Below are 17,152 nucleotides of genomic sequence, written 5' to 3' on the forward strand. Positions count from 1 at the left end.
ATGAATGCATATGACTGTGTTCCAATGAAACTTTATTTACAAAATCAGGTGGTGGGACAGATTTTGTCTCTGAGCCATAGTTTGCTAACCCCTGCACTACAAGGTCATGGCCTGGAGGAGAGATTAATGCACACAGCTCATGATGAGATAATGTGGCAATGAGTTATATACAAAGAGCTGGGCAGAAGGAGTATATAAGTGGCTGGGGAACTTGGCAAGGCCTTCACTCAGCCTTTTTAGAACCATGACCTCTGTGGCCTGTATTTTCAGGTCATTGCCATCCAAGAACCAGAAAATGGTTTGCAGATATGTAAATGCAAGGTAGAATCTTGAGTTTATATCTAATCAAATCATGTGTCTCCCTTCCGGGTTGACTGTCTTCTGATGAATGAGCCTGTGGTGTGGTGGTTGTGGACCACTCTCTGCTTCCCCCTCCTGTATTAACGACCCCCCAATATTTATTGAAACTTGGAGTTCCTTATCCTTGTCAGTGTGGAAGCTATGGGCTTGGTGCAACACCACCCTAGGATAATATTTCCTTGTATGCCACTGTCAACTTCTTCTGAACTGGAGCTTGGAAAGAATACTTCCTAGTAAGTGGTCACCAACTTATACCTCCTAGAATGCTTTCTGGGTAATATCTTCAATGATAGCTCTGGTTCCGGCTAGAGGTATGTCATCACATGGTTGGATGTTACAAGAAGAGAGGCTTCAGCTCAGTACAGGGAAGAACTCTCTAAAACAGAAATGGCCTCAAACTGGAATGGGCTGTTGAAGGAGGTCAATTTCTGACCAGTGCAGGGTGTAAGCTATGGTGGAGGACCGTTTGCAGGATCGCTCTGCTCTGCTGTCCTATTAACTAGCTCTGCTATCTGGGACACATTTCTTGACCTCTCTTAACTTGGCTTCATCATTTGAAAATGGAGATCACACATCTTTCATATGGCTGTTGTGATAATTAAATGAGAATGCCACCCAAATTCTTAGCACGCACCAGCCTGGCACATAGTTTAGGCAAGACAGCGTTAGACGACCTCTGACATCAGATGGGGTGGAGCAAAATAACTTCTGAGGTCTGAGGTTTATGATTCTCTGATACCTATACCTAATGAGAATTCCTTTCCTTATATTTTAAAGGGATTTCAAGGAATCCCTTTAGGGGATTGACCTCAGAGGATCTCTCTGTGAACTCCCTAAAACTGGATCCACATTTATTAACACAAAACCATCTAATTTGGAGGAAAAAACAATTGTAGGATGTTCATGATTGCTGTCTTTTCTTATGTATAAACCATTTTGGTCAAAAGATATTCCAAAGTAAAGTGTTTCCATTTCACCCTGAAGAAAGTTTTGCTTTTAAATGTCTGTATTAACAAATTGAAATGGTGGGAGGATATTCCTCTTTAAAAATTTCACTTACTACCTGTTTAAAATATTACTTAGCAAGTTGGTATCAAGAAATAGGCATCCATTTTTACAAGTTCTCCACAAAAAAAAAAATGTGACTTTTTGGGCAGAGGAAGTGCAACGTTTTTCTTAATCAGACGGAAAGAATCCCAAAAAGCTAGTGAAGCAAGAAATAATCAAAGCTGTGGTATTTGCTAAGTAACCTCGTGCCAGTGGCTAGCAAGCTGCCACCGCGGCTGCCAAGCCCCATCGCCTGGCTGACTGCTGCCGAAGAGGCTCACTGCCCTGGGACAGAGGAAGCAGGAAGTTTGCTGAACCCAGGCAGAAGAAAAAGAACTCATTCTGGAGAGTCCCAGCAGGTGGGAGAGCCCCTTTACACAGCCAGGCTCTTTTGACCCAGAGCGCACACAATGGAGCTCTCTCAGGAGAGAGTTTTTTTTTTTCCACGTGTTTCTTCTTGGCCCTTGGAATTTGTTCTAAGCTGGCTTTCTCCATGTGTGAGCTGTCTTGGCCTTTCTGACTCTCTTTCTCTTTGGAACTCTCAGATCTTTCTATTGTGTGCCATGGCCCTGTTAAAAGGCTGGGTCACTTTGTCTTGCACTCTGCAGCCTCGACATCCCCTCTTTGAATTGAAGTAAGCTGGCAGATGTCTGCCTGCTTGATAGGGAAAAGGGAACCTTTATCACCCTGTCCTGGCCCCAGGCACCTCCTCAGGAGCATTGAGGACGGACACAGCTTTCAGATGAGGAGGTGTCTGTAAGGCTGCTTAGGCCGAATGAACTTTACAGATCTTTTCCAGTTCTGAAATTCTAAGATTCTAATATGGTGTGTGGCACCCCCAGCACTGCTATTTGGGAAAGAGCAGATGGATTTGAAGATGTGTATAACTAAGAGGAGATATTAGAGCTGTTTTTAAGATCCTTGGAATAGAAACATGAAGAAAAGAGGTCAGTCTCAGTATATGTGGCTGAGAAGCAGAAACTTTGGCTGGGATTTTATCACAGGATGGGCATGTACAGTTCATACAGAAAAGGAGCTCTGGTTTAGCAGCCAGGGGCCCAGCTGTAAAGCCTGAAGACCTGGTTTCAAATCCTGACCACTACTTGCCCTCTTGTGAGACCCTGTGCTGGCAGCCATACCTTGCTGACACTTGGTTTTCTCAAGTCAAATGGTGGTGAGATTGGGCTTGCTTCTACCATTGGGGTTTTGTAAGCATGGAATAAGATAAGGGAAAGTGCTTGTAAGTTCTGATGTTCTACAGGTTTCATCTCACTGTCCGACCCCCTAATTTTATAGAGTAGATAGCCAAAGTCTGCAGAAGTTAAGAAACGTATATAAAACCGTACAATATTGCTCTAAGGCAGTGGCTGATAAAGCTTCAGGGATAATTATATTGATATAATTAGCAGGGATAATTACACCTGCTCACTGGAAATCTGGGGGTAACAGGTATTTGAGGAACCTAGGGGCCATGATCTCTGTTTACTATGTTTACTCCTGAAATTTTGATACAGACCTGTTTTTTTTCTATGCCTATGTATATTTGAATGTAATTAGAATAATATTTTATGCAGGGTTTTACATGTTGATTTTTTTCATCAGCTGACAGTTTGTAGTGCATTCTGCTCACCCTCAGGGAGCGCTGCTCTCCTGTGAGGACACATGAGACTGTGGCCTGATGGGATCTGATACACAGGAATAATGTGCCTCGTGGTGGCCTGGTGGCTTTGCCAGGGGACCAAGTGGTTCTCCTCTAGAGTAGGGAAGGATTTTCTGAAAGGATCATATTGAATTGCATGTTGAAAAATGCCTGGGAGCTCACCAGGAGACATGGTGGAGGAGGGGCACCTGAAGGAGACCCATGTGCAGAGAGACATACCCTGGTTGGGGAAGAGCAGGTAATAAAATCAGTGGGAAAGGCAGGACCTGATCAAGACAGCCTCATATGCCAAGTCATGAAACAGAATTTTGGTCCAATGGAAAATGGGGAACCAATAAGGAGTTTTAGCAGGTGAGTCGCATGATGAGATTTGCTCTTAGAAAGATCAGTTTGGCTACCTTCTTTCATCAACAAATGTTTGCTGAGGATCTACCTGTTCATTGAGTCAGTAATGGCCTAGAGCAGTGATGTCTAATAGAAATGCAATGTGAGCCATGTTCATATTTTTAAATGTTCTAGTAGCCATATTCAAAACAGGAAATGGTAGCAGGGGAATTAATTTTATAACAATATATTTTATTTAACCCAATGCTTTTGAAGTATTATCATTTCAATAGGTAATTAATATAAGAAATTATTGAGATTTTTATATTATTTTATTCTAAGACTTCAAAATTGGTGTCTATTTTACTCTATTAGCACATCTCAGCTTGGACTAGCTACATTTCAAAAGCTCAACACACACACGTGGCTTGTGGCTCTAGATGCAGGGGCTGTGGTGGGGTACAAGGCAGGTGAGGTCTCTGCTGTCATGGAACTTACACCTAGAGTGGAAGGGTACAGAGAATAAACCAGTAAAAAACTAAAACAGCAAGATTGTTTCAGATAGCGCTAATCAGTGTGAAAAAGAGGAAGTTAGTAGGATGGAAACATTAAACTCTGGTGTTGTGTGCCTGGCAGGCAGCTGGAGATGGTCAGGCAAGGCCTTGCCATGGAAGGGACCCTTAGGCTGACACCTGAATGACAAGGTGGTGCCCGGTGTGTAGGGCTCTCAGGATTGGGCATCTGCAGATCTGGAGGGCGCGGTGGAGGGAGGACAGCAAGAGAGGAGGCTACCACCATGATCCGGGGGGGACAGCCACGCTCAGAGCAGAGGCTGCGACAGTGAGGCAGAGAGGAGAGGAGGAACCAGAGATGTCGGTAGGCAGTAGAAGGGACAGACTTTGTGACCCACAAGAGGGCTGGTGGAAGGGACTTGGAAGATGGTCAGGACTTGGGCTGGGGTGATCCGTGCATAGCGGCGCTGCTAGTTTCTTTTTTATTTTTCTCGAGGGTGTGAGGAAAGAAGTCAGATATGCATGTGCACTAGGCCATGATGAGTTGGAGTTGCTTGTGGGATATCTGAACAGAGATGGTCAGTGTTAATAATAAAGGTGCCCAGAACTGTCATAAAATTGTTCGTCATCCTCATTTAATCAGTTAGGAAAAATCCCCGCTTTCCTTCCTACTCTTAATGGCATCTTAGACAGACTTCATCATTTTCCGTTAATTAGATCTCAGTCAAGTGAATGTACTGAAAGCCATTTAATTGTATACTTTAGAATGATTAAAATGGTTAATTTTATGTTACCTGAATTTTATCTAAAACAAATTATTTCCAGTTACACTTCCTTTAACTCATCCATCTCACGCGCAGTTCAGAGCTTTCCCTTCCCCACCGGCCCTGTGCCGGCTCTCCCCCTGCCTTGAAGGGTTTGTGGGAGGAAGGCGCAAGACCAGTTCTGTCCACCCTCCTTTTGCTGTCTGGGCCTCTCTGTGGACTGGAGCCAGGGGGCGGGTGAAGGGAAGCGCAGGTCACTGTGTTTCTGGCCTCATGTATGGTAAGAAGGTGGCCCTGGCCTCACACTGGGTCTTTGAGCAGCTGCTGGCCTCCACCAATATGGCCATCTTTCTAGGAAGAGTGTGTTTATTATTTCCAGCCTGAAATAGTTAGAGATTGCTTAGAGAGAGGGATGCCAGGGGCCTGGAATGGATATAAAAATATATGAACCAGGAAAGAGCTATGGACTTAGAGGAAATGGGGGCCCCGAGGACCTGGATATCTGAACGAGGTTTTCTAACAGGTGCAATAGCAGGTGAAATAGTGAGGTGTTGGGAAAGTAGGAAGGAGGTCATGGTAAAAGAATGGACTGGACGTTCAAAAACTCAGAGTAGAGCAAAACAGGAATGTCACTCCTGGCTTTCCTCTCAGGGTGGCCTGTTCTCAAAGCTGCCCAGGTGAGATACCCGGCCCCTCAGGTAGCTGTGTGTGGTTTGTAGTGTTCTACCAGCCAACCTTTGACCCTTTTCCTAACTGCCTCACTGACTTATCAAGGCAGTGATTCAGGCCTAATGTGAGTTCCAGGGTTGCCACCAGTCAGGCGATCATGCTAGGTAAATAGCTCACCCTATGGGGCTGTGGGTTGAAAATTCATGGGTTCTGGTCAGATTAAAATAACTTCCCACCATGCTCTGTGAAGACCCCAGGAGTGCATCTATAAGCAAGGCAGGATGGGGAGAAGGGAAAAGAGAGCTATTGTCCTCTGCTACTCTGGATTTAACCCGGAATTTGATTTTTAATTGTTTCACACACTGGATTCTGCAGTTAATAGGAGCTCGAAAACCATGGATTTAGTTATTTTTAAGGTTCCTTTACGTGCTAAGAATCTGAACTTCCTCTGTCTCCTCAGTTGGGAACAAGTGAATTAAGACTCCTGGTCCCCCTGGGAACACAGCTGGCTGGCCAGCGTTTTAAGCCTTCAGAAGCTGCCCCTTGTCCTCCTCCCCACAGCAACTCAACTTCAGAAGGAATCATGTTCGCAGCAGCCTGTGAGGCTCCTGAGCCTGGTGCTCTCAGAATACCCGAGTCAGTGTATGGCCCTGCCCAGCTCCCCAGGGATATCTGCTTATTCTTATAACTGCACAGAACAAATGGAAATGAAGATGGGACCCTTGTAAAGACCCTCAGCCAGGGTAGCAAGGCTGGTGCTGGGAACTCAGCTGGAAAAGGACTCACTTTGGAAAAGGAAGCAGGGCCAGGACTCAGCAGGACAGTCCAACATATCCCCAAACTGAATGGCTAGGTCCCTAATAAAGGGTGTTGTTATTTCAACTTCCCAAAGCAAAATTATGTTGCGGCCCACTAAGGAATAAAGTCACCTGTTCACAGACCCACATGTGGAAAACAATTCCAAATAATATTACACAGTTCCCTGGGTTTGAGAATACAGGTACAGAAAGAAGTAAATTGCCCGAGGTCACAGAGCTAGTTAGAGGCAGAACATGTGGTTGGTGAAAAGAACACTTTCTTTGGGGCTGGACAAGCCTAGGTCTGATCCAACTCTTCTGTGTGACCTTGGATAAATTCACTAATCGTTCATTTTCTTATCTGTAAAGTGGGGGTAATAATACCTACAGAGGGAGGTTATTGTGAAGACTATATGAGAAAACACAAGTAAAATGCCTGACACAAAATAGGTGCTAACTAACTAGTAGCTGTTTTTAAAATGCAGTGTAACTGCCTATAGATATAGAGTCTGCTTAAATGAGAGAGGCAGAATCTCCCCAAAGGGCTTATGTTGGCCACATTCGGGGTGTCACTAGGTGCTTGGTGGAAATATTACCCTTGGGAGGGCTGTTTCTCTGAAACTTGTCTCACTGGTTCAGGAGAGGGCCCCTCATCTTGTCCTGCATGAAGTTTGCCTTAGGGGCTCTGTCTCAGCTGGGGAGCAGTTTCTGAATGAACCACTGTGGGGCCTCCATCACCCCCTGAAAGACGGGTGATCAGGCCACTAATATTGCATGCATGCATTCATTCATTCATTCAAGAAATATTTGCGCACCTGCTCCATGTCAGACACAACTCTAGGGGCTGGGAACACAGTAATGAAATCCCTGACTTCGTGGAGCTTGCCTTCTAGAGGATTCTAACAGTTCAAAGGAAAGTGGTAATTAATGGTGCTGATGCCAGGTTCAGAAGGCTCTTCCCTAAAATTGGCATAGACCCTCTCTCTGCTTCCATTCCACAGTAGCTGTCTCTATTCCTTCTCCATTTCCCTAAACCAGTGCCCTTTAAGTGAGGGGAATTAAAGCAAAATAGCAATTGTGTTTAGAAGCAGGAAATATAATACTTTGTTCAGTTATTGAGAAAGCAGATAAATTAACTATATTAATCTCTTCTCTGTCACCACATTAATTACATTAAGTTACTTGTGCCTTGTATATATTGCAACTGATGTATTTCTGAGCATGGCAGGTCTGCATGGGAAAGGCCCCCTCCACTCCTTGGGCACAGGTTTTGGGGCATGTCTTTTATAGTAAACATGGCACCCCTGACCCCACCTCCTTTATCACTCGATCCTGACTGTGAAAGGAAAGAGAAGAAAAGTAGGTTTGTTTAATGGGAGCTCTTTTCTGAAGCCAACAGGGAGAACAGGACTTGAAACAAGAGGAGGGTGCATTTGGGGTCAATGTTTAACCAGTCAGATTAATAAATGCTGGAAGGAGGAAGTAGCCAGTGAGTAAAGAGGCAAGGAAAAAATGTCTCCCTGTGGTTCAAAAGCCAACTGAAGTTTACCAAGATCTGTGACCTGTGGTTAAAATGTCCTCAGAGGCCAGCTGTCATCTGATTCTCTCCTGAAATTCTGCTACCTTTCAAGGGTAGCAGAATTTCTTAGGTTCAGCAGCACCGAGTTGCAGCCTCCCCATGCTGAGCTGCTGCATTCCGTGCCACCCAGAGCTCACCAGGCTGTGTTTGCCACTGAAGTCTCTAAGCTGTGCCCCAGCTCCACAGACTTCTTTCCTAGGACCACTTCCTCTGTCGCCACAGGCTTTCTTCCCCAACACAGATTCCACCAGTATCAGATAGGGAGCTTTGGTAGGTGAATGGGAAAGCTGGGCTGTCCTAGCCTCTGCCCTGACTTGTACTCTGAATTCTGGCAACTTACTTGCCCTGTGTGTGCCTCAGTTTCCTTGCTGTTAACATTCCAGTGTAGGTTTAGAGCAGTGGTCGGCAAATTTTCCTCTAGAAAGGGACAAATAGTAAATATTTTAGGCCTGTGGGCCACACAGTTGGTGTCTGTCTCCACTACCCACCTCTGTCACATAGTGTGAAAACAGCCATTAAACAAGAGGTAAATGAATGGGTGTTCTAATAAAATTTTATTTGCAAAAATAGGCTGTGAACAGGATAGGCCAGTAAGCTGTAGCTTGTAGACCCTGGACTAGATCTCGAAGTGTTTTGCAATGTGCAAATATCATTTAACCCTGGGTTATTTTATATAGAGAAAATTGAGGCCCAGAGATGCTACATGACATTCTGCAAGCCACCAACTACGTTAGGGCCCGAGCTGGAGCTAGAGGTCAAACCTGGCTCTGGTCCTGTGGCTCTAGTTCTTCCAGGGGTAGTGCACAGGAGCAGTCTCCCTGGGGAACTGCTCTCCTGCTGTTCCTGGGTGCGGGGGGTGGGAGGCAGTGCTCTCACTGCCTGGTTTAGGAGGGCGTTCTAACTCTGCCAGGGCCCCAGACCAATTTAGATGAGGTAAAGGAGACTACCAAAAGCAGGTAGGGTGCAGAGGATATTATGACATTCATTTTGAATCTGGGAAAACAGTGGCTTAGGAGAGGGAAGTCCCTGAACACTCCGTGTTGTCACCTCTCGCTTCCCAATCTGCACATGTTGACCTCCTTTTCACCCAGATGGTGCTGCGGGGAGGAAGGCCCCATCAGTGTGTGCCCTCCCTTTGTGTCTAAGTGTTCTCAGGGGGGCTCCTCCCAGGAGATAGGCTCTTGGGCCTTTTCTTCCGTGGCAGAAATGGCACGGCTGGCTCAACACGGTTGTTTATTGTTATGCTGCTGTGACATGCTTCCCTTCAAACAATCTCTTGTAAATTTGTTTGGGACTTGCTGTTCCTTGGCTGAAGACCCAGAAACTTTTACAATACTAATCTGTTTTCCTCTTTACCCTGAGACTCTTTGCTCTCCAGCGGGAGAGGCCATGAATTAGGTCCAGTGGGGTGACACATTCTTCACTCAGAATCTCAAGGGCCCCCATGGCCTAGCCAGTGTGATCCTCTGCCACATCCCAGTCTTTATGGGGACCCTTAGCCAGGACACTGGCCACCAGATTTTGGAGCAACAATACTGCCCCATCAGAACCACTGGCACTAGGACTTCCAGAAGTGAGACACTGCACCCTGTCCACCTTCATTGAGCTCCAAGGAGCAGCCCAGTTCTGTTTGTTTTGCCATTAATCTATAGATTCAATGTACATCATCAAAATCCCAGCTGAATTCTTTGCAGAAATCAATGATCTGATCCTGAAATTCACATGGAAATTTGAGGGACTCAAAATAGTCAAGAAAATCTTGAAAAGAACAATATTTGAGGACTCACATTTCAAAGCTTACTATGAAATTACAGTAATTAAGACAGTGTTGTACTGGTATAAAGATAGACATACAGTTCAGTGGAACAGAAGAGAGAGTCCCAGAATAAATCCTCTCATTTATGATCAATTGATTTTTGACACAGGTGCCAAAACAATTCAGTGAGAAATGAATAATATTTTCAACAAATGGTGCTGGGACAACCGTATATCCATATGCAAATGAATGAAGTTGAACCCTTTCCTCATACCACACACAAAAATTAACTCAGGATACATCAAAATATTGAATGTAAAGCTAAAACTCAAAAATTCTGAGAAGGAAACATAGGGGTAAATCTTCATGAACTTGGATTTGGCAATGGTTTCTTAGGTCTGACACCAAAAGCACACACAACAAAAGGAAATATAGGTTAATCGGACTATATTTTGTACGTCAAGGGACACCATCAAGAAAATGAAAAGACAATCAAGATATTGGGGGAAAATTTTGGTGAATCATATATCTGATAAAAGATTTGTATCTATCATATATATAAAGAACTCTTAAAACTTACTAATAAAAAGGACAAATAACACAATTAAAAAGCAGACAAAGGATGTGCATATTTCTTCAAAGACTATTTACAGTAGTCAATAAGCACATGAAAAGATGAGTAATTAGTCATCAGGGAAGCAAATAAAAACCACAATGAGATGCCACTTCCTACTCTCTAGAATGGCTATAATAAAAAAGACAGATAATAATAACAAATGTTGATGAAGATGTAGAGAAATATGAATTTTCATGCACTGCTGGTGAAATAAAATATTGCAGCTATGTTGGAAAAAAGTCTGGTAATTCCACAAAAGATTTAAACCTGTAGTTACCATAAGACCTGAGACATCTACTTCTAGGTATGCACTCAAGAGAAATGAAAACCTGTGTCTATACAAAAATTGTACACAAATATTCATAACAGCATTATTCATAGTAAGTAAAAAATAGAAACAATCCAAATATCCATCAACTGAAGTGTGGATAAAAATAAATGTGACGTATCTATACACTGGGATATTTCTCAGCAATAAAAATGAAGTACTGACATATATCACAACATGGATGAACCATGAAAATATTATGCTAAGTGAAAGAACCTGGTCATAAAAGACCACACATTACATTTATATACTATACAATTTATATAAAATTTCAGAATATACAAATTTAGAGAGGTAGAAAGTAGATTAATGGTTTTCCAGAGGTGGTGGGGGGCAGGGAAGGGGAATCTAAGGGGTGACTGCTAAAGAGTATGGTGTTTCCTTTTGGGGTTAGGAAAATGTTCTAAGTTTGATAGTGGTGACAATTGCACAGTTCTGGTAATATACTAAAAACCATCAAATTGTACATTCTAAATGGATGGATTTTATAGCAGTGAATTATATTTTGGTAAAGAAATTTTACGTATATACTCATATAAGAAGATTAGAAATAAATACCCCAAAATATGTGTGAGTTATAGTGATTTGTATTTTCTGCTTCATACTCTTCAGTAGTAGCTGTATTTGCTTCATTGCCTGTGGTTTACCTTTTCTTCTTATCATCATGATAATTAAGATTACAAAAAATTAACAAGCAAGAGACTAGCTGGTTCTCTTCTTCACTTTCCCTTTCCTTTTCTTTTCTCTTATGGAAGATTAAGTACTAAAATGGCATCTGAATTGTACTGAAATGCAATTAAAAATGGAGATATATCTTAAAAGCAGTCACCTTATCTAGTGAATAGATCCTATCTGCACAGTGTCCTTGACAAAAGGGTCCAGCCTCCACTAACCCCAACAGGGACCAGGAGCAAGCTCACTTCGTCCTGAGGCATCATGCTCCTGAGGATTAGGTCAGAAAGTCCTGCCTTGTGTTGAGTCGAAATATTTCTCCCCAAAGCTTTCCACATTGGTCTAGTTTTGTCTTCTGATGCCACACAGAAGCAGTCTGTTTCTCTTCCATATAACAGCCCCTCATATGTCTTTAGATAAACAGAGACTCCCTGAGACCTCCCTGCTTCAGACCAAATAAATACTCACAGCTCTTTCAGTCATTCCTTACATGCTATATGTGTCAGTCAAAGTTCTGAGTTACAAGCAGTAGAAACCCATGGTAGCTGGCTTAGATAGAAATGACACTGCCATTAAGAGGAAATGGAGGTGTTCACAGGAATGGCAGAGAAGCTGGAAATTCTGTATCAAGAAATGGGCAGGACAAGGGGTATTTGGACAGCCAGAACCACGCTGAACCTTGTGCAGAAGCATCCTAGGAGGGCACGCTGGCTGCCCGATGGAACTCACACCACCATGAGGGGCTTCCTAAATTTTAAGTGCTGAAGAACCTGTGTAACAGTGAGCAGTGGCTACTTCTCAAGGACTTATTGGGAAAAATAGGTAATGGGATTTATCTAGACACCAATTTGCATTGTTAGATCGGCTCTGCTTTCTCTAAAGCATCAGGCATAGATTGGTATTATGGAAAAAATGTTTATGTCTCTTACCCTCTCAGGCCCCAGTGCATATGTTAAAGCCCCTGCCCCCACTGTGACTGTATTTGTAGACAGGGCCTGTGAGGAGGCGGGGAAGGTTAAACGAGGTCACAAGCAAAGGCTTCCACTCTGATAGGGCCTGTGTCACCATGATAGGAGGAGACACTGGAGTTCTCTCTATCCCGTCAGAACACAGCAAGAAGAGCCCATTCGCAGGCCAGAGGACGGCCCTCACCAGGCCCTCCAGAACCGTGAGAAATGATGTCTGTTGTGTAAGTCTGCCATTCTGCGGTACTTTGTTATGGTGACCATAGCAGACAAAGACAGATGGGTTGGTGATAGTTATGTGTTTTCTGTTACCTGAAATTGCTGCACCCAGTAGCCCCTTGAGAGACAAAAGCAGTCATAATCCAGGGGTTTCCCATTCAAACACTGACTTGTTCTCATGGTGGTGGTTTTGATGTGGTTTATTCCAGGGAACATCAAATTAAGAAAAAAAGAGGATCATTCAAGAAAACACAACGTTGTAGCATTTTAGGAGATGTCTAGGGTAGTGGTTCCAAAGCTAGTCCTGAGACAGGCACCAGAAGGGCTGTGTGCAAGTTACCTGGGGAGCTTTCTAAAAATATAGACTCTAGGCCACACCTTCTAAGAGTCTAATTTCATTAGTCTGGGGAGAGAACCCAGCAATCTGCATTTTAGACAAGTGCCCCAGGAGATGGGGCTAGATTTGGGACTGGGGACCCACTCGAGGCAGGCTCCTCATTCGCAAGTAACAGGCTGCAGAGAAGACCCAAGGCCAACCCACCTTTTCCACTCAACCTGGACAAGGACCTGGGGATCCAGGCCTTTGGGTGTTTGTCTGATTGGCCAGAGATACCAGGTGGTGCTTTAAGAGGGGCACAGAAACCTGTGATGGCAGCCAGGAGAGGAGGGGTAGGCACTCTGACTGGGGAACACAGTTCCAGGTTGCTGGTGACTGCTAACCTAGAGCCAGGCCTTCAGCCTAGAGAAGAATCAGCGAGTGGCTCTGGAAGGGGATTCCAGCTGGAGGGAACTTGAATAAAAACCTGGCTGGTGGTGGAAATGTACAGGCAGAGAGGGAAGATAGGGCAACCCTCCTGTGGGGGTGGTTGCCCATCCAGAGCACTGGCATTTTGGATGTACTTGGAGTTGAGGCTTGCATCAATGATGGTTGGAGCCATAATTTTTTTGCAAACCCTAAAACACCACTGGGCACATGGAGTTGGGCAATACATACTTTATAAAGTCATTTGATAACTTGCCGTCATTTCAAGAAATAAAGAGGAGTTAAGGTGTTTATAAACCAGCAGAGCGATATGGTTTTCCGTGGCTCATGTCACTAGTTGGGAGGGAGATTTGGACCAGAGGGAAAGAAGCGTGTCCGCCAAAACCTTACAGAGAGAGCTTACCTCATTCCCTCAGAGTTCTCCCAGCTCCCTGGCGGCTATATATTTTGGCTCCTGCTGCTTTCAACACACGTGGGAGAGGTCAAAAAACCACCAGGCAGAAGGGGTGCCTCCCTGAGTGACTCAGAGCTGAGATTGCCGGTTTGACTGCCTGAGGAGTCAGGTGAGTGGAGCCCTCACTGGAGGCCTTATCAGCACTCAGCCATCAAATCACAGGCATATCTTTAGGGCAGAGGAGGCAGCTGCCAAGTAGGCACAGAAACAGAAAAGTACAGCCCCAGGTAATGTCAGAGGCTCTCCCAGGCCCCACCCAGGACTGCACCCACCCTCCATCCCCACCCCCAACCCCCGTACACAGCTCTTGGGCCCCAGAAGGGGCCAAGCCTCTTTTTAAAGCTACTATATCAGCAGCACACACTTCTTACATTTAGGTAGTATATGATGGTTGCTGTTTTAGGGTCTTGAAGGGTGTCAAGAGGGAAGAGGCGCTGGGAGATGCATGAGGGATTTTCCCTCTGAAGGGCAAGAAAAGCCAGTCCATGGAAAATGATCTGTATGCTGGGGGTGTTCAGGGGTGCAGGGGAGGCAAGGGACAGCCCTGAGAAAGCTCCCAAGTTTCAAAGAAGCAGAGCCTATTTCGGATCCTGATAAGTCACAGGGCAAGGTAGCATTTGAGTTGGGTCCTGAGGGTGGGGGTTTGGAAGTGATGGAGGTAAAGAACCACAGATGGTAGGAATGGCCAGTGCAAAAGCAGAGAGGATGGACATGTCAGGGCCCAGCCACCACTTCCTGGCCCAAGTCCTTCCTCCTCTTGCTGGGCTCAGGAGGCAGAGCCCGTGAGATTCTCCTAGCATCTCTGAGCATTTGTGCTGTGCAGATCACTGTTTCTGGGTGCTGACACCGTTTAAAGGTGGAAATGGAGCAGTGGCTAGACCCTGCCTTCTGGGAGCTCACAAGCTTAGATGCAGGAGGAAAGCTCTGCATGCAGCCACAGTGGTGTGGTTCCCTCCGGGACGCTGTCCTGTCCCCTCAGGCTCACCTCTCAGAAGACCATGCCAGCTCATGCTCCCTGGTCGCCTGCATTCTGGATATTGCTCTGCTGTTCCCTGCATCTGGAATGTCCTTCCTCCTACTGGTGAGCGCCCAGATCTGCCCAAGAGGCCTGACTCAAATGTAATCCCAAATATGACTCCACTGTGTTGATCTTCATCCCTTCCCCAGGCGGAAGGGGTCACTCCCATCCTTGAACTCCTACCACACTTGTATCCTCCTCTTTGTGTTGTAACAGTTATCTGCTGACCCAGTTTATGCTCCCCTCGACACTAGACTATGAGCACCTTGAAGGCAGGGCTATGTGCCTTCCCATTGTCTACCAGGACCTCTGACACTTAGTAGGTGTTCAAGAAATTTCTGTGTTAGCATTGGATGGTTGGTTATAGAGATCTCTGAAAACATGGGTGTGAGTTCATCAAAATGGGCTAAAAGCACTTCAAAAGGTTAATTGGAAAGGAAGTTTGGAAATTTGTGGAAGGAGTGAAGTGCCGTCCGAGAGTGGAGAGTAGGTGAGGGGCTGTGCATAGGAGTGAAAGGAGCTGGAGATGGGTGCTCAAACTGTGGATTCTCCCAGGTGCAATGGTCTTACAGACTTCTGAGCCCTCCTGTCCATCCAAGAAGCCCCAACTTTCCTCCCAACTCAGACACATGCCCCAGCTGGATCCTGACAGAAGCCTGGAATGTGAGGCAGAGAAACTTTGGCTCATAGGAAGGTACTAATGGTTCTTGCAAAGATTTCTGGTAGGATAAAAATTGTATTTCAAAAAGATAGCCTGGATCATGTCACTCCTGACTTATCCTTCAGCAACTTCTCATTTCTCTCAGCATACAGAAAAAACCTCCTTTGTGTGGCCCTCAAAGCCCAGAGTGTCCAGGCCCCATCAGCATACAGAGCTCAGCTTGCCCTGAGGCAGCCACTGTGCTATTTCCTCTCTCGGTCCTTCCTTCATGCTCCCTCCTGCCACAGGACATTTGCACATGTGACTTCCTCTAACTAGAACACTACTAAAAGTGGAAGTAACGGGAGTTGGAAGGAATGTCAGGAGCCATAGGTATCTCTGTGAGATAAGAAGGATAATTGTGAAAACATGAAGTATAGGTAGATGTTGCTTTTGGACACCAAATTGAAGAGGGAAGGAAAAAGAAAAGAAACTGACATTTATGCGGATGAAAGGATGGACATGCCAGGGCCCGGTCACCACTTTCTGGCCCAAGTCCTTCCTGCTTCTGCAGGGCTTAGGAGGCAGAGCCTGTGAGATTCTCCAAGCATCTCTGAGCATCTGTGCTGCTCCGATCACAGTTCTGAGGCTCCACTTGGAGCTGGCTTCAAATCCCAGACATAGTACCTGATGGCTGTGTGACCTTGGGAAAGATGGAACCCCTCTCAATCTGGTGTCTGTAGAGGCTCTCTACAGAGGTGGAAACTGAGTTTAGAAGGAGCCTGCCTGTGGTCACATAGCCAAGCCAGGATCTGGACATGGACATTCCTGATTTTTAAGCCCACACATGCTATTCTGCCTGCACTGTGCTGGCAGAGACCTGAAAGACTGGTGCAGTCCAATCTTCTCATGATAAAGAGGGGGAAACGGAGCCTTTGAGAGATAAAATGACTTGATCCAGACTCTTGCCCTAAAGCTGTAAGTATCAAGGGATCATCCAAGATGAGCCGTCCCTTAGCTAGTTGGGAATGCTGGACCAAGACTGGGCAAGAGGTACAAGTGACTCCCCAGTATCGGTTGAATCCCCACGGTTAGTTTTCAGGGCCTTGAACCATCTGCCCTGGCAGAAGTTCACTCACCTCTGTGCTCTCCCGGATGCCTGGGCAGATGGGAGCTCTGGCTGCTGAGGAGCCTTGGCTGGCAGTTAGTTCAGACCGGGGCTGCGTCAGTAGTCCTGCCTGGCGGCTTCCCACATCCTTGAGTAACTGCTGCACAGAGGTGCTGGGCATGGCACCAAGGGTGTGGTGCGGACCAAATTAGTAATGCACACTTGGTGACCCCCTCACTGAGCCAGGTTTCACTGCACACTTAGGATGAACACAATCCCTTACCTAGCATTTGTGGGGTCACTAAGGTCTCAAGTAGAAAGGTAAAACCTCTGAAGAGAATTGGGAGGAGGCAAACTGACCTGGAGTAAAGGGCCTCTATGTGTCTGACTACTTACAGGCATGATGTATGGAGAGAATCTGTCAAAACTTGAAAGCAGATGATAGCAGGACAGCCCATGAGCAGAGGGAGGCAAAAAGGTGTAAATAATCTGAGGTGAATGTGGGTCGTGCTGGCGTAGTAGATTTATGCCCTGTCCTCATAATGTACTCTTTCATCTGGGGAGCTGGGATTCCAAAACTCTAGTCTAGACAGGAATGGATGGCGCTGCCTCTCAGCTTACACCGTTCAAGGTTTCTCAGCCCCAGGACTCCTAAATGTAGATGTGAACAGCCCATTCGGCCAGGGGACACTGCTCAGACCCCAGGAAGCAAAAGCCTCATTCTTACAGACCATTTCATGAGTGGAAGCATGGCCCACAGGAGCTCCCCAGAGGCACTGTCACTCATTCTGGGGCTGACGCCCTCTTTGTCTCCAACTCCCCAAGTGGGAAACAAGCCCAATCACGCCTGCGACCCGGCAGTCAGCCTGAGCCTCTTCTTTCCTCCTTTTATGTACGCTTG

At 45.6% G+C, this 17,152-nt stretch overlaps 1 long non-coding RNA gene across 1 annotated transcript in view; it reads right to left on the reverse strand.

Moving 5' to 3' along the window:
- LOC108405442 (uncharacterized) overlaps nucleotides 1-16,386 on the reverse strand; it is a 66,513-nt gene extending 50,127 nt beyond the window's left edge. Inside the window, exon 1 of the long non-coding RNA XR_005062911.2 lies at nucleotides 16,283-16,386. This is a non-coding gene — a long non-coding RNA (uncharacterized lncRNA). The remainder of the gene's footprint in view (nucleotides 1-16,282) is intronic.
- Between the last annotated feature and the right edge of the window lie 766 nt (nucleotides 16,387-17,152).

This window comes from Manis javanica, chromosome 3, assembly GCF_040802235.1.
Source record: "Manis javanica isolate MJ-LG chromosome 3, MJ_LKY, whole genome shotgun sequence".
Taxonomy (NCBI): domain Eukaryota; kingdom Metazoa; phylum Chordata; class Mammalia; order Pholidota; family Manidae; genus Manis; species Manis javanica.